Source organism: Ambystoma mexicanum, chromosome 3p (assembly GCF_040938575.1).
Source record: "Ambystoma mexicanum isolate Mex_15411 chromosome 3p, UKY_AmexF1_1, whole genome shotgun sequence".
Lineage (NCBI taxonomy): Eukaryota > Metazoa > Chordata > Amphibia > Caudata > Ambystomatidae > Ambystoma > Ambystoma mexicanum.
Window position 1 is genome coordinate 458,118,322 of NC_090925.1, and position 25,012 is coordinate 458,143,333.

Below are 25,012 nucleotides of genomic sequence, written 5' to 3' on the forward strand. Positions count from 1 at the left end.
ACCAATATCTCTATATTGGAAACTGAAAAGGTGATTCTGTCCCTTAAACCATCAAACTGCCAAGGCGACAGTTGCCCTGCGCAAATCATCAAGGATGCAGCCAGAGATCTAGCACCTTTCATCTCGAAACTTATCAATGCCTCCTTTAACACGAGCACTGTACCTACCAACCTTAAAGGATCCTGGGTTCTCCCCCTTCTCAAAAAACAGACACTTGACCCAGCTATCCCCACTAACTACAGGCCTATTACTACGGTCCCATTCCTCCTTAAAATCATTGATAGAGTAGCCTACCTCCAAATCCAAAACCATTTGGAGACGCACCAACTGTTAGGTACACGGCAATCTGGCTTCAGACCACTGCACGGTACCGAAACAGCCCTCATTGACCTCAAGACACAAATTGACGAGCTGAAGGACAAAGGTAATACAGCTATGCTCCTCCTCCTTGACCTGTCAGCGGCCTTTGACCTTGTGGATCACGCAGTATTATGCTACCATCTAGCGTCTGCCGCTCACTTCTCAAGTGAAGCTATAGCATGGGTACAATCCTTCCTAGGCAACCGTTCGATGAGAGTGTTCTCCCCTGTAGCAGCAGCAGACCCAATCCAGATCACTTGTGGTGTCCCACAAGGCTCATGTGTCTCCCCGACTATGTACAATATCTTTACTAAGCCTCTCTTCGACAAACTTGACAAATTAGGGGTAACCTACACGAATTATGCGGACGATACGCAGATTCTCATACCTCTATCAGGCAACTTTGTCGAAGATACAGCTCTAGTAAACAAAATCTACCTCCTCATTCAGGCATGGATGGCCTCCCACGGCCTCTGCCTAAATGACGACAAAACTGAGATACTAATACTGGGTTCCGACTCCAACCTAAAAAAACTGAGCCCCAACTATCGTAATTTTAACATAGATGGCAACACAATCAAGGTGGCTACTGAAGTAAAAACCCTGGGCTTTTACCTCGATTCCACTCTATCCCTCAAAAAACAAGTCAACACCCTGGCATCCTCTACAGCGTACACCTGCAAACTAATCAGGACCTGTAGACCTTACCTCTCTAAAACCAACTGCATCATGCTTGCCAATGCGTTAGTCATGTCCAAACTGGACTATTGCAATGCCCTATATGCAGGTGCCAGCAAATCCATCATAAATAAATTGCAAATCCTTCAAAACAACACTCTTAGAGCAGCCCTTGACATACCCCGCAAAGCACATATCTCAAACGTTAGGAAAGACCACCACTGGCTCAAAATCAGCGACAGAGTCCTGCTCAAGACACTATCGCTTACCCATAAAGGGCTCAACAACACTGCTCCCCCCTACATCTCAGCCAGACTGACTAGAAAATCATCCAGGCACCATACCAGGGCTACTAACCACTACCTGCTCGAAACCCCTAGATTCAGACGCTCCAAAGCGGGCGGAGCAAGCTTCCCTGTCAAAGCTGCCCAGGCCTGGAACGCACTGCCCACCGCACTAAGAGCCAACTTACCCTACTCCAATTTTAGATGCAAGGTAAAAAACTGGCTCTGGACAAACGACAACTCTTGAGGCACCCAATGACCATGATACCGTTGTCCAAAATGATTCTGTTCTCATACCTATACCTGTACACTCCCTCAAATCTACAATATGCTGTTTTTTTTTCTTCCACACGGCATGTATTGATATGTCTTACTGTACTGTTATGTTGTTTCTCGCCTATACTCTGTATGTAACCCAAGCTTAAGTAACCTTGTACCTGCTGCGCCCGGCTACCCCTGGGTTTTGTGCGCATTATCAAATAAAACAATACAATACAATTTATAATAATTTAATAGTTGAATAACACACTGAATCTGAGCAGTAATCAATAATGGATAGTCTGGCACTAGCACACTTGTGAATAGGAACAGAAGAATAAGGTGGTAGAGAATGCTTTATATAAGTTCAGATGGATGTAATGTTGAATGAAAATGCAATACAGAAAATACTCAATATGATTTCAACAAAACAATGTAATCACTTTTCTCTGGCAATCCCCTCCCCCCTTTATGCAAGGCAAGGAAATGGAAGGAAAGCACACAGTTCTCAGAAATGCAATCAACTGTAATTCAGTTCACCCCAGCAAGCTTAGACTACAGAAGTTGGAAACACAGGCCCAAATGCTTTTATATGTGCTGGCAATGAAGTGAAAAATATGCTAAAAATGGTTTTATGTCCCTCTAGAGGTTCAGGGTGAGTGGTATCAAGTTAATATTAGTCCAGGCTCACTTTAGCAAGGATCTAGGAGTAACTAGCAGGTTAAACAAATTTTTGGCAACTGAAAGCAAGACAACTGCTGTTTTCACACGTTGAGAAATTTGCAAATCGCGGCAAATTCGCGAGTGCGTTTTTCGCGATTGAGGCAGAAGTATCGGGGGTAGGTTCGTAGAAAAGCCACGATTCCCAGCTTTCAGAGGAAAGTTACTGCAAGTCTCTAGCACAAACGGTCACGGAGATATGAGCGATTAAATAAAGGTAGTTTTTCGGATTTGGAATGTTAAAATTCAAAGTGACAAGTGCAGCTTGCAACTAGAAAATGACAGGTGACAGCTTTACAAATGACAGGTGACAGTTAGGAGGCTGTTCTACTTAGATTAAAATAGATTGAATTATATTATTTTAACTAAGAGATTGGTTCTGCACAGTCTGCTGGGTACTCACAATATATTTTTGAAATAGATGGGCCTCGCCACGGATCTGGTCAGCTTTTAGACTGGACTCTTGTCTGGTCTCTGCACTTCACAGTGATCTGGGTCAGCTCTCTCTCTCTCTGGATTCTGGAGATTGATGGATTTGAAGTCTGGATCTTTCTGCACAGCTTTCTCTAGAGATTGATGGAGGTAAAGTATGGATTTTCCCGGCAGAGCGTCCCGCAGCAAATGGATTTGAAGGTCCCTATCTGTCCTGTCTGTCTGCTTTTATGTGTTTTGAAAATGGGTGTGTGTGCAGCATCACTAGGCTCTACCCCTCTCCACTTGTCATTGGCCACTTCATCCGCTTCCCCTTGATTGGGGGAATGAAATGAAGTGTCATCATGATGAGGTCTGTTTATGGTACAGAGAACCCACCCCTGTCAAATTACACACAATCTATATTTTGACCTAAAAGACATATTTGCACAGGTACACATTTGTTTAAAATTACATGCACCCATCACATATCACAGGAGGTATACCCTGTCCAAATCTGCTCTTCCTGGGAGCTTGCATTCAGAAATGGCGACATTTGCACTTTTTAACTGGTTTCGCAATATCGGACATTACCCCAAATTTACACACATGTGCGCAAGGAGTATGGACATTAATTGATGAAGTGTCAGATTTTTAACATGCATACATTTTAAGTAATACCCTCTTAACTGCTAGCTTGCCCCCAGATCATGCCACCGGTTCTAAAAACCTCTTATAATGTGGGCAGAAAAATCACAAGAATTATGGTATCATTTAAATAATTTTCACAAGTCCGTACTATGAGTTATTCATCTTTTTCTAAAACCATATTCTGGCTACAGGGGTGTGGTTTCCCCCCAGCACAAGGTTGAATTTCTGGTTTTTCCAGTTCTGCCAAGCCAGCTTGCTCTCACAGGCAGTGCTCCTCCCCTTTACTTCCAGGAGGAAGCCACTTTTACAGCCCCCGTAATAAAACATTTGCCTGAGTCAGGACAGGGCTTTGTTCAATTTCCTGCAGAGCCCAGGTAATTCAATCAGAGAAGTGTCATATCCCTTTTGGTGGGAGCAGCAAAAGGGCAGCTAGGCCTGGGAACACAGCTGTTGTGCAAGTCTCATCTCCTGTCGGGGGTAGCTGGTGGGCAGAATTCAGTTCCTTAAGCCAGGCCCCAGCTAATGTCACTTTTGTTCCCCAGTTTAAGTCAAGACAATTTTTTACATATGCAGCTAGGATGCTGATTTTAAGTTTAAAACTATGACATTTAAACAATTGCAACCTATGTGACACTCAAAAGTAGGTCACTCATTTCTTTTAAACATTTAGATTTTTAGTGTCTTTCAGTCCAAATTTACTTAAACTTCTGAAATCCACAGCTCAGCCAGTCTTGTTATAAACCTTCAAGTCACTTCAGAATATAACTTTAGATTGTATCCACCTCTCAGTAAGTCTTTCTTTGGCTTGCCTTGGGTTCATTTATTCAGTTTTAAACAAAATCTGGTGGTTTTAAAACGCCGGCTTTCTGATAGTGGTGAGAACTGGTACTGCACCCCTTTTTGGGATTTAAGAAAATGAATTCCCCACAATTCTAGGTTGCTTTTGGCAATCAGCATTGCCATTCCCAATGGTTTCAGGCTACTGTGTGGGTAGTCCAATGGTGGTTTTAGGCAGTGCCCTTCTGTGCCCATAACATCGGCAAAAATGAGTGGCAGCCTATTCTTCATGCATTTCCCTGTGCATTTTCTGGGAAGCTCTGGCCATCATGATGTTTTCCATGTCAGTACTGCACAGTCTTTGAGGTAGGGCTCGGATGTATGGGTAAAAACATCCCACAACCTCATGGAGGCCGTGATGCACAGGAGGGGCGTGAAATGCGTCAAAATATAATTGACCAATGTTTCTAGCACACACAGCTGGTGTGTGTAACATGGAGACGGCACTTGGGGCACTGTGGGTGTCTGGGACATGCACACTGTGGACTGTACACCAATAAAGCACACATACGAAATGAGCAATGTCCACACATTTGATTTGTGCAAAAGGAAAAAGTGTATCATGAATGTGAATAGGTTTGACACAACCAATCCCCCCTCCCCCCTCCCCCTGAACTCTCCAACACACCCTTTCCCCCCTCCCCCCTCCCCCCTGAACTCCCTAACACACCCAATCCCCCCTCCCCCCCTGAACTCCCCAACACACCCAATTCCCTCTCCCCCCTGAACTCCCTGCAAAGGTGTGACGGTGCCCGTGATGAAGTGGGTAATGTTCCATTTGTCCACTGGGCGGCCACTATTGGCAGCCCCCTCTCCCGGCCCCTGGGGCCCCCCTGCCTGTATTCCGCAGGTTCCTGGCTGACCTGCGGACGGGGCTGGTTGCGGCAGAACTTGCAGCGGAGGAGGTACTGGGCTGCTCGGTATGCCGCGTGTCCCTTATTGTCTGTACAAGCTCACCGAGCACATTCCGCACCGCGGCTAGTTCCGCACATATGTCTTTGCTTGCAGATTGGATGGCTGCCTTGACAGTCTCAGCACATCTTTCCATGTGTCCACTGGCACCTCCACAATCAGCCACATGCTGCGTGAGTAGTGAGGACAGTTGTTGTTGCCTCGTCATTATTTGGTCCAGCGACTGTTGGAAATCTGGGGCATTGGATGTTGCAATTGCCAGGGTAATTGGGCTACTCCCCTCCTCCCATTCCTCCCACTGGGCTGGGAGTGGCTGGCCATGACTCTTCAGGGGATAGCCCCTGTGTGCCGTCTCCGTGCAGGCTACTTAGGGACAGGTGGGGGAATGAAGGTGGTCAGTGGGGGGACCTTCTGTGTCATCCTCCTCATTCCCCACATCACTGTCAGAGCAGGCTGCGATGGCAGCAGTCTCCCCAATTGTACTGCTCCCCGCAGACACATTCCCCTCAGTGGGCAGCAGTTGTTGTGTGTCTCCTGTGGGTGGTGCCATGCTGCTTGCCTCGGGGATCATTGCTGCCCTGGGCTGTTTTGAGACAGGCAATTTTGGCTGCTGTGGTTGGTCTTTGGGTCCAGCAGAGGTGGAGGGTTGGTGGGCTCTTGCCTCTGGCCTGGCCTTCTTGGCAGGTGTGGTGCCACTCTCGTCCCTGCCGGTGTCCGATTGGGAGCCTGCGGTGGAGCAGAGGAGGGAAAGTGTTATTGATGGGTCAGCGGACATTGAGCAGGCATTGTGATGACTGCCATGAATTTGATGGATAGATGGTGCACTTTGTAGGCTGTGACATACAGGTTGTCTTCCTTTTGGGTGGGTTGAACATGCAGGAATGTGGGTGCCTGCTGTGGAGTGTGCATGCTGCATGTGTGCAGGGTGTAGGTCTTCTTCTGATGTGTTGCGTTAACCCTATAGGGCAACATTGTGATGCACATGTAAGTGGAATTCAGGGCGTTTCGCATGGCTAAATTAGAGGCACCTACCTGTGTCTCCTGATGTCGGGGCTCCTCTCTCCATTCTACCGACCCCCTCGATGCTCTCCATGCCGATCGTCGAGGCACATATCTCCTCCCATTGCTGCATCTTAATTGGGGAGTCTGCTCCTCCGCCAGTTGCCATGGCCATGTTGCGGTTGGCCGACAGTATGCTCCTTACTCGGAGCCGGAGGTCATCCCACCTTTGCGGCACTGTTTTGAGGTGCGTGCAGTGGTTCCTACAGCGCTGACCCGTTGTGCTACGAGTTCCCATATGTCCTTTTTGTGGGCTACGGATGGTCTTGTCATTTCTGCAGAGAAGACGATGTCCGCCTTTTCCTGTAGCGTTTCAGCCAACATTGTTAGTTCCTCCCTGCTGAAGCGGTCCTGCCGCTGCCGATCGCAGGCTTTTTTAACAACTTTTGGCATTGTGGGGATGCGTGGATGTGGCTGTAGCTTTCTGCAAGGTCTCGGGGTCAGATGTGCAGTGGTAGTGGAGGATTACAATGGATTGTGTTTTTAAAGATGGCCCTGTGCTCTTTTCTGTTCCGCCGCGATGACGCTACTTCCGGTTCCGCTTACTGGCGGTGACCGCTAATTACGGTGACCGCTAATTACGGTGACCGCTAATTACAGTCAGTGCTAAGATCGGTGGCCGGGATGGCGGTAGTGCACCTTACGCGGCATGCGATGCCGGTAGGTGCCGTTTTGGGGGCATTTACGCCATGGCGCTGTTTACATTACCGCCATGGCGCAATGCTTGTGCCCGATGGGTCGTAATGTGCCGCTTTTTACGGCTTCGACCCAGCACAGAAACGTTAATTACGCCATGGCGGTAATGTACGTTACTTACCACCAGCGTCGTAATGAAGCCCATAGCCTACAAAATACAATAATAAGAATGCACATGTCTCCTGATTTATAAAATGTATATGCCCACCCCACTACATTAATGGTGGTGGGGAAATGTCTACGAATATGTTGTTGCCTTGTTGCTTTGTCATCCTAGGAGAGATAAACCATGGAGACTGACCAAGGAGGTCGACCGGGGACCGGGAGCAAAGATCCGAGGGGCCGGGGTATCGCTCAATACTCCCATCAGGATTGGCGAGGAGAACCAATCGATCCACCCCTGATGGAGGAAAAGACGATGGACTTTGCATTTTGGAATCCGGAGAGATGAGGCCGACATCCCAGTCTTGCGAGTTCCATTGATTGACAATCAATGCCATCGCAAGAGGGGGGCTTGTGGGATGTCTTAACCCACTCATCCAAGACTTGCAACATCACTTGGCATTGCTGGCAGCAGAAACATCAGAATGGCCACTGGAAAGCATGCTGCTCGCTCAAAACCAGCCAAAAATGCGCAGTAAAAATCTGAAAGATAGGCTGCCATCCACTTTTGCCTATCCTAGGGAGCACAGGAGATCATTGCCTAAAACTACCATTGGGCCATCCACAAAGCAGCCTGAAAGCACTTGGAAAAAGCAATGCTGATTGCCAAAAGCAACACAGAGCTGTTTGGGAATTCATTTTCTTGATTGTCAAAATGTGCTAAAATCATGGCTCACAAATCACCAAAAAGATCCAACCTTCTTGTTGGGTGTTCCACATTATTCTACTGCAAGAATCCACATCAATACACTGTCAGCAAAAATCATATGCTATCAAGCTAAATCCCCTTTTAAAGCTAGACAGCTGTCAAAAATGGGCGTAGTACCATTACTCGCCTCTGTCAGGTGCTGGCGATTTAAAATTCTGACAGGAGAGCTGTGTTTCAGAAGCTAAATATGCCAAAGAAGAGAATTCCATCAAAATGCCATATAGAGTGCCACACAGTGATTTCATTGTTGAAAAAGACTTGATTTAAAGATATGTTGCTTATTGTGAGTTTATAAATGTATTTTTTTTTTTACAAGGAACTAAGTTGCAATTGACTAGAAGGCAATCTGATTTAATTAAAACTTCAAGAGGCCTTCGGTTCATGGGAACCCTTCACACCTGGCCTTCTTACCAACAGGAGAGGCTATCGCATGGACATATTAATTAGAACTGTTGTGAGAGGAGGGGATTTCCCCTGCTGGCAGGAGGAAAGAGACAATAGACTCTTTCAACTGAATAGAATATGCTGATTTGGGTGTGCCTGGTCAACAACTCCTGGCAGAAAACAAGACATGTGACCTCTGAGTCAGAGCCAAGCTTCTGGGGGCGGAGACAAACCGTTGTGTCTATTGAATTGAAAGCAAATGTATGTTTTATGAAATTGCTTATAACAAATTTTACCAAGCTGACAGAAATGTCAAACTTTGAGACGGTTAATATGAAAAATTCACTAACAATTTTAGACTAAGCTGGATGTCGTGCAATGTTCTGAGACCAAACTCCAGGATTTCTTAAGGTTGCAGCTGTAGTGTTTATGCTATGAACATAAGAACTTACAGTAATATGCCCATGGAGGATCTGCATGCATGTATCAAATTTGGTGCAGAACCAATATTGGAAAACCCACCAAAATCGTGAATAAGTTGTCATTTCTGAAGCAAAGCTCCTAGGAAGATCAGAGTTGGACAAGAATGTACCTTAAATAATGTGTGATGTGTTTATGTATTTTGAACAAGTTGTGCACCTTGGAAATATGTTTGTTATGAAGAATTGATTTTCTAAGTAAAAGCAAAGGGGAGTGTTTTTTTCTTAAGCCATAAACATGACACCTGATGACACAGGAAGACAAACTACTCCTTTCTCAAGTCAGAGGACAGGAGATTATCTGACCTATGAAATCCTTAGGAGGTTGGGCATAGAGAATCAGCCTCCACACCCACTTTGGAAATACATAAATAGAGACTGCTTAGGATAGATGAGACACACACCTTTCCACTACTCAACTGATTCCTGCGCAGCACCCTGCCGAAAGACTCCAGAGACCAGAACTTAGAATCCAGACTCCAGACTCCAGATCTAGAACCAACTCTAGAACCAAACTCTAGAACCTTGAAGCAGAGAGTCCTAATGCACAAGCTGAATCCTCTTCAGCAGGCCTCAGAATATTTTGCAGCCTGATTCTCAACAGCCGGGCTGTGCTGTTTGCTTCTATCCAAGAACCCTGTGCTAGAACCAAGATCCAGAGAAAACAGAGCTGTATCCAGGACCCGCTTGATCCAGTCTAAGAGGCTGTGCAGACCGCCGTGCAGTGCTGATCACAGACCAGGGTGCCTGACCTGTCCGGTGGCGAGAGAACCACAGCCCAATCCCTTGGCCAGATCTTGACGGGGCCTATTTCCATTCCATTCCAAAACTAGGAGTGAGTATCTAGTATAGAACTGTACAGAACCAATCTCTTAGTTTAAAGTAATCCTATTCCAACCATTTTAACCTGTCCAGAACGGCATTATAGAATCTTGTATCCATCCTGTTGTTGGTAAATCTCTAAGGCGCATCTGTCATTTCTTAAATCTTGACTTTATTTCTGAAAATCTACCTTCACAAAAACATCTGTATCTTTTGAACCACACGTCCTAGAAGCGCAATTTAACTGTCATTTTAAATCTAAGATCCTAAGCTTTGCAACAAACCTAAAAGGACATAGCACATTTCACGCACACTGAAAAGTTGCTGCAAATTGCAATTTAGTTCCATTTCACCACTTGTCAAAATAGCTGTTTCTGGTTTGAAACTGCTGAAATTCGTTTTCAATCTGATAATCATTCATAATCATTGCTAGTGTTGACCTGAAACAATCTAAAGTAACTCTCACTTATCCTGAATATCCTTTAGTGAATTAAAGTCATTTTTAGCATTTCCCCATTCATTGCAAACCACAATTAAAAGTGATTGACCTGTTTTAAAATCATACCTGTTCTCTCTAAACTTGCTGGGGGAACTGGGATTGAACTGCATTGTTGATTAATATTCCTGAAACCTGTGTTCCCTCATTTCCATCTCTTCATATTGCATAGTGGGGGGAGTGAGTAGTCACAGGAGAAAGAGTGATCATATTGTCTTTTGGTTGCATTCATATCAAGTTTGTCTCTGTGTTGAATTATTTCCTATTATTGCATTTCCTTGAATCCATATAAAGTATTCTCTGTTACCGTATCCTTCCCTTTCCAACTCCTATGTGATTAAAGAGATTGTTGATATTGTAATAGTGCCCATTGCTGATCGCCGTTCATATTCATACGTGTGCTATTCAGATATTATTTTATTCATAAAAAAGTGTGATATATATATTGTTCCATTCTTCAAACAAACCTTTTAATTTGCAAAACAAACCTACTTCTTGGCTCAGTGAGATCGGGGAGATTCAAAGAGAGGAGCGTTATATAAGGGATCATCATTCAGATTTAAAGAACTTTGACTTAAAATTTTTTAAATAAGGACTTCCATTGGGCATCCCGTACTAAGCATTGACTTGGTTGGAGTGCTGGATTGAAGTCACTTACAAAATGCTGTATTTTCAAATGGTTTTCACCAGACTGTGCGTGGTCTGCATGCGGATGTTGCCAACCCAAAGATGGTGTCAATTTCAAGCTCTTTTAAAGTTCCCGACAATTCCCTGATTGACCAACCAGTGATTTTCTGCAATGTCCACAACAGTGTTGCCCCACTTGATTGATAGAAAGGCATCCTGGATGTTGAATCTGTAAGTGAGTCCATGAGCAGATCCACAATATCACAATTGTAAATGCTGATTGTTGCCAATTTCTTAAGGAACTGCTGAATGCATTTAACATAAAAAATCCATGCAAACGTTTGGGCTGTAGGCACGATAGAATAGTTTTAATAGAAATCCATCGATATTTCACAACATTTGGGAGCCCTGTAATATGCCAAATTGCACACACCTTGCCAAAACAATACAGCTTTGGGTCTATCTATTTTTTTAAAAGCTTTGTTCGGCTTTGTTGAATGGAATGCCACGCAAAAAGGAGGTGCAGTCATATAATCCTGAACTAGATGAGTGTGTGCGTTTTAATTTAAATAAAATACAAATAGAAATCACAATTTGTGTAAGCTCGGGTCTTGCATAAACACAATCGCTTGAAAAGTCACGGTGTGCCTTAGCTGAACATTCCAGGTGAATCATACATGGTCTTACACGGTTTATGTGCACAAACTGAGTCTGGACAAACTCGTCCTGGTTCCCTTTCCAGTGAAACGAGACAGTAACACATGAGTTCTTTGCATTTCTATTTGCAGACTTCATGAGTATGGAGTTATTGGCTTGGTTGGTGTTTTATAGCAGTAGCAAGCTTCCTTAACGTTGATTCCAAATGCATTGAGATACTGCTGCATTCCGAAAAGCCATGCTAAAATCACTGTTCAGCAACATCAAAGAGGGGACATTTTAGTGTACCACAGCAACTGTGCCGATGCTCACGGGTCTACAGCCAGAGAGGAAACCAGAGACGGCATGATTCCCTCAAATTCATTTAGATAGGAATAGGGTCCCTGGGGGGTCTTGAATTCAAGCTGAAGTGAGAGACGTATTGATTATTAAATTCATCGTTGTTATTGTCCCAGTTGAGTACCATGACCTGTGCCTGCCAGATTTTACTCCAGTTAGTGCTGTGCTTTAAATCTGTCATCATGGTGAATTCCAAATGTGCCCCTACATGGCAAAGTTAGAGTTGTAGTGTTTCCTGTAATGTACATGGAAAGTTGCAGTACAGCACTGCTCTAAATTGGTGGAGTGAGGCACACGTACAAGCAAATAACAACGTCAATGTCAACAGTGATTTGAACAGTACACAGCTGTCCATGTATATGACCTTGCAGTTTCTGCATAGCTTAGGTATCTGACAGACTGTAATATGGTGCATCGAGTGTGTCTTACCCATATGCCATGACTAACTGGTGCACAGTGACACACTGGTTCTGCAGCTAGATTGCACTTAGAGTTGCATTTATTGGAATGCATATTGATGGACTTCATGGAAATATGTGCCTCATGGGGTTGATATGATTGGTCCACACTCTAAGATTAAAGATAATGGTGGTTCCCCTTGAAAAATGTTCACCACCAAAAAGGGCAGCTAGCTGAATCAATGCCTATTATGGCCTTCTTTCAGTATATTGCTTTGGCAAGTTTTCATCCTTAACCATCAATGTTGATACTTGGGGTATTCACTTTCCTCATATAAGATCTCTTTTACTGCCACACTGCCAGAGTGATAGGATGAAGAAGAGTCAAGCAAAGGGAAATGCTCTCTGGTTTAAGTATAGTAAGTACTATCTCAAAATAAAAAATAAAAAAGATTGATGGAACTTGATCATTACTCTGGATAGCACTATATACAATCCCTATTCAGAGAATCTTTTTTAAGGATATTCGCTCTGCCTGTAATCAGTTGTTTTTACAACACTAAATCCATTTTCTTCATGGCTCACCATAATTATAAAAGAAAAAAATACCTATACATTTCATATTTTGTATTGAATCTGCTTTGAGCTGAAGGATAGTTGAAAATTGCAGGAACTTAAAAAAGGTAACTATTTGGTTAAGGCCAATTCGAGTGCTCATTTAACTATCTGTTTCAATTTACCAGTTCTAACTCCAGAAGAGCAAACCAATTACAGTATTGGAGGGATTAGTGTATGTTTAATTGCATTCATTAATGTTTGGTGTTATAGATAAGAAACTCAATTAGCCCCTTGATTAATTGTTTGTCTCATTTGGATGGTCTCAAACCTTTCTTTTCATGGTTGATGTGAATGGAATTTCTATGCTTTCTTTTTGGCTGACTGCAGTAGTACACTGTACACAGTTCACTGGTATTGGATGTTGAGCAAACCAGAAACTAGATTCATTAACCAACATCCTACTTTATTATCTATCAATCAGCACAAAAATATTCTTTCACAAACAACATGTGAACATGTTCAATACACTGAATAGCAGGGAATGTTTGCTGCAATTATTTTCATGATTAAGCAAAGTTAGTCAGGGAAGTCCTGATGTAATATGAACACATGTAGCACCGATCTCATCAAACAGGATGCATTGAACATGTGTACCATCTATTTGCCGTGGTTTAGAAGGGTACTTGTAAGACTCTTTGTAGAGCTCGGAGAATGTGGATGGTGAATGTGTCAAGTAACGTTTATATGTATCGTTACATATTGTAGTACGTTCGTTTTCAACCCTCACCTACTGAGAATGCACATATCACATTCCTGACACTACATTCCCAGTGCCCAGACATGTCTCCCATTGCTTGCATGAAGTATGGTGTGCCAACTTCAAAACCACTTAATGCACAGCACTATTGCCAAACAAGGTCCAACGTGTGCCCAGCGCAGCACACTATTGGGAAATACGAAGCTGCCATGCTTGGCTGATGCACTTAGCTAAAAACCTTCCCATACAATCACTAAGTATGTAGGCAAAATCCTGATGCGTCCTTTTCAGACTCAATTTTTATACCAAGGAATTTTAGCTAGACATCTACAGACCTTGTACTCTGCATTTCATTCTAGGTGTGTGTTTGCCTCTAGGTACAGATAAAAAACATATTCGACACAATAAATAACCACCGCACGTTTTCACAGTTCACAGTTAATCAAACCAGTTCATATTTGGTAAACATGGAAACATTTACAGTGAGTGTTTGCATTGGACACATGTGAGAATATTGACAAACACACAATAAAACAACACACACATTGCAATGGATCAGTATGGCAATTCAGATGTAACTTTTCTTTCCTCTAAGCTGAGACATTCCAACTGGGGATGTATACGATTTGGCCATGGCACAATTGTTCATGGCCGAATTGACGTGGTTACTTCGACCGCAAAGACAATTTTGCCACGGCCAAATCCTGCCAAACTGAATCCCCACAGCCCCCCATAGACTCCCTCACCCGCCCCATACTTACCTTTATGGCGTCTGCTCATCTTCTTACCCTGCGGCATCAGATCCATCCCTCCTACAAGGCTTGGATGCCACAAGGTCCACTTTTCTTTATTTATCGCCCCCCGCCTCTGAACCTCCAGAAGCAGAGGACACTCCTGCTACCCCCAAAGGCCACCATTACCAAACATGGGGAGAAGGGGACAAGCTTGCAACCCCCGCTCTACAAGTTTGGTAGTGATTACACAAACTGATCGTTTCCAAAAGATTGAATGGTACAGGCTGAATTCAATCATTCATCAGTACTACCCTAACTGGGACTATTTTGGCCTCATTACGAGGTTGGCGGAATGGGTTTGCCGGCACCGGTAATGGTGCCGGTGCCGGTAAGCCTATTTCGCCCTATTACGAGGTTCCCTTTCGGAACCCGCACAGAACGTCTGGTCAGACCAGAAGTTCTTTGTGGGTCCCGCGAGGGGACCAAGGAGCTAATAACAGGCCCATTATTAACAGGCCTGTTATTAGCTCCATCCCCATTTCCCTTGAGCCCTATGGGGGCTCGGATGGGAATGGGGAATGGTTTTTTGAATGGGGATTTACTGGGTCCTCCAAGGTTGGAATGACCCGGTAAGTCCCCATTCAGGGAACCCAGACACAATTTTGGAGGCGCCATAGTGCTAATAGCACCATGGCTACCTCCAAACACATAATGAGGCCTTTTGACTATAAAAGAAATGCACTATCAATACAGTTTCAGCTCTCAGTCATTCCCCTACCCTTGCCTAACGTTGGATTAGTAGCAAGATTATCAGATTTTGGGATGGCAAGATTAAGAGGTTAATAGCCCCTCTGCGTGAATGAATAAACCCCCATATAGTACTTTGATTTCTGGCTACTTTATTAATTATTTGGTACCAGAAGGATTAAAAATGCTCTGCCATCCTTGTCCAGTCTGACACTTTGGCAATTAGAAAAATATGCTGAAGGAGTCCTAATTGATTGTTAACCTATTTATACTCACAATGGGCTGTCTACCTTTTCAGGAGTGATTTTATAGCCCTTGACTCCCCAATCCCTTCTGACTGCCAGGTACGATTCGTCCTGTTTCTGCCAGGACAGTGCCCCAGATTTAGACACAGCCTTCAAGGAATATCCTCTACATCTACAATGCACTCCAGCCCAGCCGAGAAACCTCCAGACAGCTACGCCCTCCTTTCAGCCAGCCAGCAGCCTCTCCATTTCACCAGGAAAAACACCAGAAGCAGCACCTCCCTCTCATGAGACAGCTCTCTCTTTTGAAACACTCAGTAAAAAACGACTCATAACCTATGCCTCCGTACATTTTCTTGTCCATTTTCCCAGCCTCTTCTGTGGTGTCATCTGTCACCTGTCAAACCATGTGGCAGAACTTTCCAGCATCCAACCTGTCCCCTCTGATTTTGCTAGTGTAATTTCCAGCACCTCACTTGAATGACCTTTGAACAGTATTCTGCATTCCAATAATGTTGCATTTTATCCTCACTTCCTCTTTTCCTGCTCCGCACAATGAACGTTTATTTGCAAGGCCAATCGCACTGTTACACTGCATGCTCTGCCTTGCGAAGCACTGTTGTTCACATTTCAATTTTGCGTTATTTTCTGAAACTGGCAATGATCAGTAAAAGTGTCCATGCACCTGCTGCTATATTAGTACACTCAAATATTGCTCACCCAATTTACCCCTATACTATGTGTTAGTAACAAATCTCACTCCCTTATTGTCCCCAATACTAATTGTTAGTAACCCAAATGGCAGTAACCAAAATACTAAACTACATACAGAATATACCATCTGGGCCTCATTACAAGTTGGGCAGTATTCTGGAGGTAAATCCATCCGGACTACCACCCAAACGAATTACCATTACAACCACTTGGTCTGGCGGAATTTCCGCCGGATTACAAGTGGTGGTCGCGGTGTAATTCCCCATTCAATTTGACTCAATTGGACTTAATGGGGCTTTTTTGGCGGAATTACCGCTGCAGTAATTCTGCCGATTCTACCAATTTTTGGGAGATGAGTTGGAGGAATGACCTCCAAGATTTTCCTGGAGGCAGATCCTCCACTCCATGCCCAAATTCGTAATTTGTTGTAGTGGTAAAGTTGGCGGTAACAGGGTTACCCCCAACTTTACCACTTACCGGCAAACTCGTAATGAGGCCTAGAGTATTTAGCTCATAGCCTCTCCTATACTCAGCTCTGTTTCCAGGCATGAGGTCTTATCTGCCAGCTTTCTTTTGTGGCCTTGGCTGCTGTCAGGGCTAAAGCCAAAACCAAACCAAGACAAGGGACACAGAGAGGTGTGGTAGGGATTGTGATGCCTAGACAGGGTGTAAGGAATGTGCCTAGGAAGTTGCAGCCATATAAGGGACTGTTTTGCCCCTTATGTAGGAAAGCAGCTCTTAAAAACTACATTTCCCAGCTGAAGCTGCCTCCCACCTACAATTCCCAGCAAGCCCGGGGTCGCGATGGACCAATCAGGAGATGAGACGGGTGTGGCACACCTAGGCGCATGCACAAGCCCTGAGGCACGGGGCTTGCACTTATGACTTCAGGGAGAGAGAACGTGCAGAACGCAGCTCCAGCCAAATCACTTGCGAGGGGCCCAGCCCCACCGGAGAAGCAGCCCGGCCCCTCGCTCATGTTTGAAAATCTGGCTGTACTGGTTTGCCTTTGGCCTCTTACTAAAAGGGAGCAACACAATGATGCACCAGCATGGCATCTGACAGTAGTCTATTGAGTCCACAATCTCCTAGTTGTTAATCATACCACTACTACGACTATAACCTCTACCCTCCACTCTCGCCCCAAGTGCATTGAGAGGCTTAGGTGGCATGGGTGTTTTATACAAAAAAGTGAAAGTATGGTTAACCCCGGTTTTCAATGCCCTTCACCATTTAAGGTGGTGAGTTCGGGACATCTTCAAAGTGGATGCTATACACAATATTGAAGCTGCTATTTCTCCTTCATTTTAACAGATTCCGTCACATTCTGGTGTGCATAGGAAACTATGCAAAGGAATGAACATGTGCCTATTCTACTTTCTCCGAATGTTTCGATCTCAGGAAGTATGTAAATGCTGTGCGGACGCTTCAGAGCAAGGTACCCTGACCGACTTACATGGCACGGGAAAACATACTGTGCAACTGTAAGGAAATAGGGGAACTACACATTAAAACATTTGTACATAATTTCACACATATAAGTTGAGCACTGCCAAAAAACATCTAGGGCCCGATTCATGGAATTTGCTGCACGGTACATAGGGACTTTGCACGCCAAAACGTGTGAAATCGCGTTTCTCGATTCATGAATAATACTTTGTGGGAGCTTTCGCGCAGGCTCGGCACGTCTCTGCTTTCAGTTGATCACCTTGCGCGAGACACCTTGCAGAGTGTGGGCGTGGCCTGCGCGGAGGCCAGAGTAGGGTGCAGAACATCAAAAATGGAGAAAGAACATGGGAAAATGTGGGCGTTACGAGTGACAGGCCGCAGACAGTCCAATGCATGCCCACAAATGCACAGAACAAAGCATATTCACAGATTTCACCATGCAAGCTCCAATCGGGGAAAGGCCCCTTCAAAGCCCTCAATGTATCACCACCCGAAGGCAGGCATGCATACAAGTGCACATAAGAATCACCTCTGCGTGATGATATTGCATGTTGGATTTAGCAGTGCGTGCATGCAGACAGGGTTCCTAACTAACGTAGGTGCGTTTACGGGGGTTCGCACACAGATTTTCCAGAGTTTTACCTGAGTTACAGGAATTTGTACGCATGTTGTTGGGGTGCCGGTAATAGTTACGGGGAACCCCATCGCAAAGTCCCGCAGGTGCAGACATGGTTTTGGGAGACCCGACGCACTGTTTCAAGGATGCATGTGTTTGTGCCGGAGGAACAAGCAAAACTAGGTGTGTCTGGCTCTTTTTGCTTTGTGCGGGGGTGTGTCGGGGGAGTTCCAGCCGCGACTTGCATATGCGGTCACTCTGCACAAACTATTCCATGAATATGCGGAGTGCACAGAAAGACATCTGCAGACAGACTCAAGCAGAGGCACCCTCGTCATGTGGGCTTTGCGGGATCTCTGTGTACTTTTCCATGAATCGGGCCCATAGTTGATAAACATTTCCGTGGAATTGTAATGTTCATTGCACAGCTCATGTATACATAAAGTCGTAAGATTGATGCATAATTTCACATTAGATTTACACAGGATCTATATGAGAAACAATTACCACTGGCCTGACAATCATAATCTTAATGGGAGATTTCTTAAACCAACGATGCAATCATATGGTGGAGCAACCTATTACATTACATGGGTTGACTTCAGAAGCCTCACCAGTAGAGTACTACCAGGGCTTCTAGTCTGAGGTATGCGATAGCAGGAGGACTGGTCATACATGTTCATACTGACATTCAGGGTCAGATTGGAGTATACAGTGCATCCAGGCACAAATTAAAAAGTGTCCCAAAGTCATACATTACAATGTTTTACTATCCAAATTGACTAAGGACTATCCAAGGGAGTGTTTTTATAAAATATGTTGCAAATAATGCATTTGCAAACATATTTGCTTAGTATAATTAGTTAAAACCAGTGTAGTATTATTATTATTCTGTAGTATGCCCCTTACTGTATTTGGTTACGGTGCTGCAAGGTGTACTATAAATGTGTGGTTGTTAGGTATCTATAGCTTGTTTGAGATTAGATACTTGGATATGGTGCTCACTGTGCACACTGTGGGGCCGATTCATGGAAAAATGTGCAGAAATCATGCAAGGGCCACGTGCCGAGAAGGACACTGCGTGAGCCGTCAGAGTGCAGAAGAAAAAGTACACATCCCACGTATTCATGGAATTGTTTGTGCAACATAACCGTATTCGCAAGTCGCAATTGGACCAACCCTGCACGGCCACACGCAAAGCAAAATCTGCCGGATCAGCTACCTTTGTGCGTTCCCCCTGGCACGAATACAGACACCTTTCAAACAGTTCCCCTGCAAGAAGCCTGCATCTCAGGGACCATGCACAGGGCCCTCCATAACTGTTTCCGGCACCCCGACAACCTGAATATAGAAAATCATAACTTGGTCTAAACTCAGAAAACCTCAGTGCGAGCCCCTGTAAACCATTCCTGCACTCCGCTACACTGCTTATGCGCACCCCTAATCTACATCAGAATCCCAGTTGCATACATGCACCCCGAAATCCGAAATGCAACCCCACCTCTGCACTGCATTTCCTACACGCAAGAATACTTACACCTGCCTTAGGGTGGTGGATCGTCTGGAGGACTTGCGTGGCCATTTCCCTGCCACGAGGTTGCGCGATTGAATCCATGAATATGTCTCGTGCCGGACAATAGTGGGCATGCAAGGGACTGCCTGCAGGCCGCACCTCGGAACGCCCCTTTTTTGCATGTTCTTCGCCATGTTTGGTGTTCTGCCCCCTTCCCAGCCCTCTGCGCAAACCACAATAACGCTCTGCGTGGAGTCTCGCGCACGGCCCTCAACAGCTCGCACAGACGTTCTGAGCCATTGCAAACTCATCGCAAGTCCAGGTAAAGACTGTGCATTCAATTCTATGAATGGACGAAGGTAGATTTGCGTGCAGTTGCGCGCTCAAGTACCCTATTTTCCGCACTGATTTTTCCATGAATCGGGGCCCTGTGTATCATTCCATTGTTTTCAATAGTTGCACAAAGAGAAGCAAGAGTGAAGAAGGTGAAACTGTCCTGGATTCTTAAAACAATGTGTGATACCCTTGCATAGTCTCCTAGAAGAAACAATTGTGACTATTTTCTCAAATCGCATGTCGGATTAAGAAAATTCTTCATCGAGTACCCTCCCCAAATATATCCACTGCACTGCACATTATTTGGGCTTACTCGAATAGGCATGGTATTAATAGAGGATTGGGATAATCCAACATTAATTCATTTATTGATATAAATCAGTTAAAAAATTGCCATGAGTACAGCCGGGGGGGGGGGGGGGGGTTACCAGTATGGGGGATGATTCATGAAATTATTTACGCCGAAAAACGGGATTTGTGTGCCATTCTGCCGAAAATCCCCATTTGTTAAACAGGGATTAGTGGGCAGAATGGCGCACAAATACCCGTTTTTCAGCGCAAATAATTCCATTAATCAGCCCCTAGTTAGGAAACTTCTTGCAGGAAATGTACATCCTGGGATAAAACATCATCACTGTAAAATAAAGATCAAAACCTGAAATTGTATTAAACAAATAATCTGTGTGCATAAAGGACACACTAAAAAGAGTACGACTAGGTGTATTTCGCAATTACACAGGGCTGACGTTGTAATGCCTTTACTAATTGTGTGAATACCTATAGAAGTATTTCAACTTGCGTCATTATTAAGTAACCTCTGGAGTATCAAACTGTGAAGAGCAAGCATTGAAAAATTACTTTTCCAACTATAGCCACTGCTGCAGATTTAAAGTGCGTATTTATGCAGAATCTGCATCTCTTGCTAAATAATTGGACGCTTCTTTGCATCCCTGCTTAGCACTGGGATGATAAATAGACTGTGCAGCTACGGTGCCTATTAAACTGCGCATCTAACACAGCAGTATCTTTGCATGGTGTTAACGTCCCCAAAAACGTTTCGCAAGCTGCTTGGTCATAAATTATATTCATTATCTTACCTATGTAAGAAAACGTAAACGATATTCAAAATTATCTTTCAGAAAACAGTTATTCAATCGGTGTAACATCTGCAACCTCAATGCCGTCGTTAAAATAATTGTTATAATTGTATTGGCATTGGACACCGAAGGTATTCAAATTCATTAGCATGTATTTATTTATATTTGTCAAGTTTTTCTGAACATGCGCTAAAGTACTGGAGGCTGGGCGCTACTAAAATAGTTGTACTGGACTAAAATAGTTGTACTGGAAAGAGGAAACAGAATGGATCAAGCACAAGGAAATTCTTGATTATTTAGGTGTGGACATTTTATTGTCAATATCAGTAGTAAGTCACGGGTAGTAGGGCGCCTTTAGGAATGCTAGAGAAGTAGTCTTGACTGAAAAAGGGTACGGTTGGGTGTAAGCAGTGCTCATTATGCCATTTGGTTGTGGTCATTTTAAGGGTTGATATATTCATATGTAGGAAAGTTCATTTAACATCCGAGCAGGTTTTCAATAAGGCAATTGTGCACATCGACATGGAAATCAGTCATCTAGTTGTGAAGCACATGCTCAGCAGATGGGTCATGGGGGCTTCCTGGTGCTGAAATAACCAATGTATTTTTTTGCAACCCTGCTAAACGGTTCTCATGTTTTTGACCTCTGAAACAATAAAGGACCATGAGATCAAACACATATCTCTGTAGTCTTGCGCTAAAGAAAGTCAATGACCATTTTCAAAGCTGTTGTATGTTCCAAATCTATAATACATTGACATCCTACATCATTCTTAACCTTTGTTGCATGGTACTGTTATGAAATCACGTCCAATAATAAATGTGTCATGGAAAGCTGATATTGCGAGGGGCATGTCATTCAAACAGCGACATGACAAGGCCCACCTGCAAATAATCGTCTCAAGATATGACAGTCAAAGCACGACTCCTGTTTTAGTTTCCTGTCTCCTATGCCCGCACCTAAAGCAATGTCCCAATAGAAATTCCCAGTAACCTGCAGGCCACACTAATGTGTGACTCCTGGTTCACTGCGACCCATTTATAGGTAGCTAAATGTTAAGCAATACCCCTCAGTCAGTTGAGGTGAAATAAAAGTGCTTATGAATCATGCACATAACTGAGTTACACTTCTTTTGTGTCCCAAAACCATTCAGAGAGAAACTAGAAATTGTACCGAGGCAATCAAGCATAATTTCAAGAGATTCTGTTATTCTTAATCACCCATGGTTGCCCCATGTTTTCCACAAAAAGATAAACTAATGACCCTCGTTATATATCTCAATAAGCCTTATTTCCCTTGTTTTCATCTGCAATCCCCTCACTGACCACCCATGCCCCTCTTACAGCAACCTCGGCTGATGATCCTTTCCCCATCTGGGATGGGGAGATGCCCAGCCCCACCCTAAAAAAAACCTGAATCTCATCTTATCATGCTTATAGGATCTAGGTTCTAGGCCACCGCGCCAGCCCTGCAACCCCCACCAACCGTTTTGTCTGAATCTGGCCTTCCCATAATACTTGTATATTTGACCCCTGTCCCAAACTCCCCCACCCCGTTCACCGATCTGGTGTCATTTTTATGATACAGACTTACAGCAGAAAGAAGAGGTTTCACACCTCAGGGTAGGAATACATGGAATATTCCACTGCTGAATAGCTCAAAGAAATAAATGGTTATTTGACACTTCTGGTTAAGTTTAACCGTTGTTTTTTCAGAGAGAATAGAGATAGCACATGTGCATTTTCCTAGCATGCGCCGCAGACGTTTTTACTTCTAGAATTAGGTGTGTTCATTCCACACAGCCTAGTCTTGCCCAGTCTCAAAGATTAGAACTGGGAGGCGAAAATATTTCTGGAGTGTTCATCCTTTCTCTCAAAGGGTTGAGAAACATACACACAAGGTGTATGATTTCTTCATTCTTCCATCACTAGTTGGAATCAGACTCATTGTGCCATGGCACTTTTGAAATCAGAATCTTGCCTTGTCATGCAATTTTCTTTTTTAAGACCTGTAGGGCAACTCCTAGCGATTAGACCAAGAAAAAACAACCCGAGAGGGAAAAAGACAAGGTGCACACGATTTTGAGGAAGGAAAGAGTTTTATTTTGTATACAAAAGAAAAATGGCAACAGGGTATTATAAGTCCTCTGCCACAGAGATCTATGACATCTTCCGTACAAGATTCAGGTTATGAACACACACATCGTCACTAATGACGTAATCAATATATAGGGCCTCATTATGACCCTGGCTGTCCCGTAATGAAGGTTGCCGGTACGGGACCCGGAACAGACGCCTGTTAAAACCAGACATCCTCTCTGGGTCCCGCGAGGAGAACAGGGAGCTAATAACGGCCGTTATTAACGTGCCCGTTATTAGCTCCCTCCCCATTCCCACTGAGGCCTATGGGGGCTCAAATGGGAATGGGGAATGGTTCCTTCGAGGAGGAATTACCGGCTCCTCCAATGTTGGAATGACCCGGTTATTCCCCATTGAAGGAACCCGGTATTGGAGCCTGGTATGGAGGCAGCCATTTCGCTAATAGCACCATGGCTACCTCCATACTTGTAATGAGGCCCATAGTGTTAATCTCCCACCCTCATTGGCTACCCCCTATATACATGCTAATGATTACATATAGCCCATTCTCCATTTGGCTCCACTGTCTTCTCGCTCATCTTCACCACACATGGGTGATGTCCCTGTCCATCATGGAATGCTGTAAAGCAATTAGTGAACATCTGGTGGCACCACCCTACCTTTTATCCTAACCACGTGACATGCACCTGGTTATCTATATGAACTCTGTGGGACTCTTCGAGGTCTGCATGGTCCTTGCAGACAAAGCAGCCCTTTTCTCATCCCAGATACGTTGGTGCCCCCATAATGCCCTGCCAACTGTATGGGCATTATTCTTAGCTCTCCTTGGCACAAAACATAGATCATATCATTCTCCGTTGTCCCCCATTATCACTTCCCCTCCCCGAGAGTGAGCCTTTTGTCCCACTAATCAATCCAATTCACGAAGGATTAAGAGTAGTTAAAATAGAGTGACCATCATTCTGGGGGGCGCTAACACCTTAAATCTTGGTTCATGTTTTGGAATCCAAAGACCTCTGCCTTCACTCTCAGGAAAACGACCTTGGTACTAGGCCACAGATCTTCACTTCTTCGGTTGCACACATCCCCACCTAATTAGTTGAGAGGCCTAACTGATGTGGGGGCATATGTGTGTCCTTTGCCATGCCTGGGAAACAGGATGCAATGATGGGATGAGGAATATGGCCTTGTTGTTCTTTGTTGTCTGTGAGAACACTGCCTGCGATGATTCAGGCCTACTTGTACATGTGGTTTTATGCTATGATTGTTGTATATATATACAGGAATCGGCCGAAATGACCAAATCCATTTTACCAACACCACCAAAAGACCTAAAATACATAGCACTAACAGTTCGAACTACAAAAAGTAAGAACCTTTGTGGTATGTTTATTTTGGTATGGTAGGTAAAAGAAAAAAGAAAAACAAAGGCTGTGGGAGATGCAGGGGTGTCCACCGCAACACCCCGCTCACTATACCATACATTCTAGTGAACAGGGGTTATTGGGGACACCCTGCAGCTGCTCGACAAACATATTTTTTTTAAAAAAGAAAAGGACCATGCAGTGCAGGTTCCTGATCACAGAAGTGAAAGAGAACCAGCGTTGCAGGGACACAGCGTGTCAATTGGGAAGGTAAGTAAGTGGGTGGGGGTGTGTTGGGGGCAGGGGTCGGGGTGTTGGCAGGGGTTAGGTTTTGGGGTTGTTTTACAAGAAATGTCCGCAAGAGAAATGTACAAACATTTATATATATATTATACATTTTTCAGGCGGTCATTTCCGTGGCTGCCCTTTCCGCCAAGATAAAACAACCCCAATTCTATATACATACTATGTCATACATAAAGCTACTAACTAACTTCTCTCTTCATGATTTCCTACTCCCGCCAGTTATCCCTACCCTTGACACATACCCATCCTATGTTCATTTCCATATTCTCTTCTATTTTTCGCAATCTAAATCATCTAGGCGGGGCGGTGGTCTGTACATGCATCCCAACAGACTCAGAAAAATGGCTCCAACTACTGATTCTCCCCTAAACATTTACGGCCACCATCCTCAAGTTTGGATGCTCTCAACTATTTTCCAATTCTATAGGTTTTGATCTTACCTTTTGATCATGTGCTGTATTTTCTGCAATTAGCCCATAAGAACTTCTGTTTGCTATTCCCTCTTTCCAAGATATACTATTAACCAGGAGTACTTTT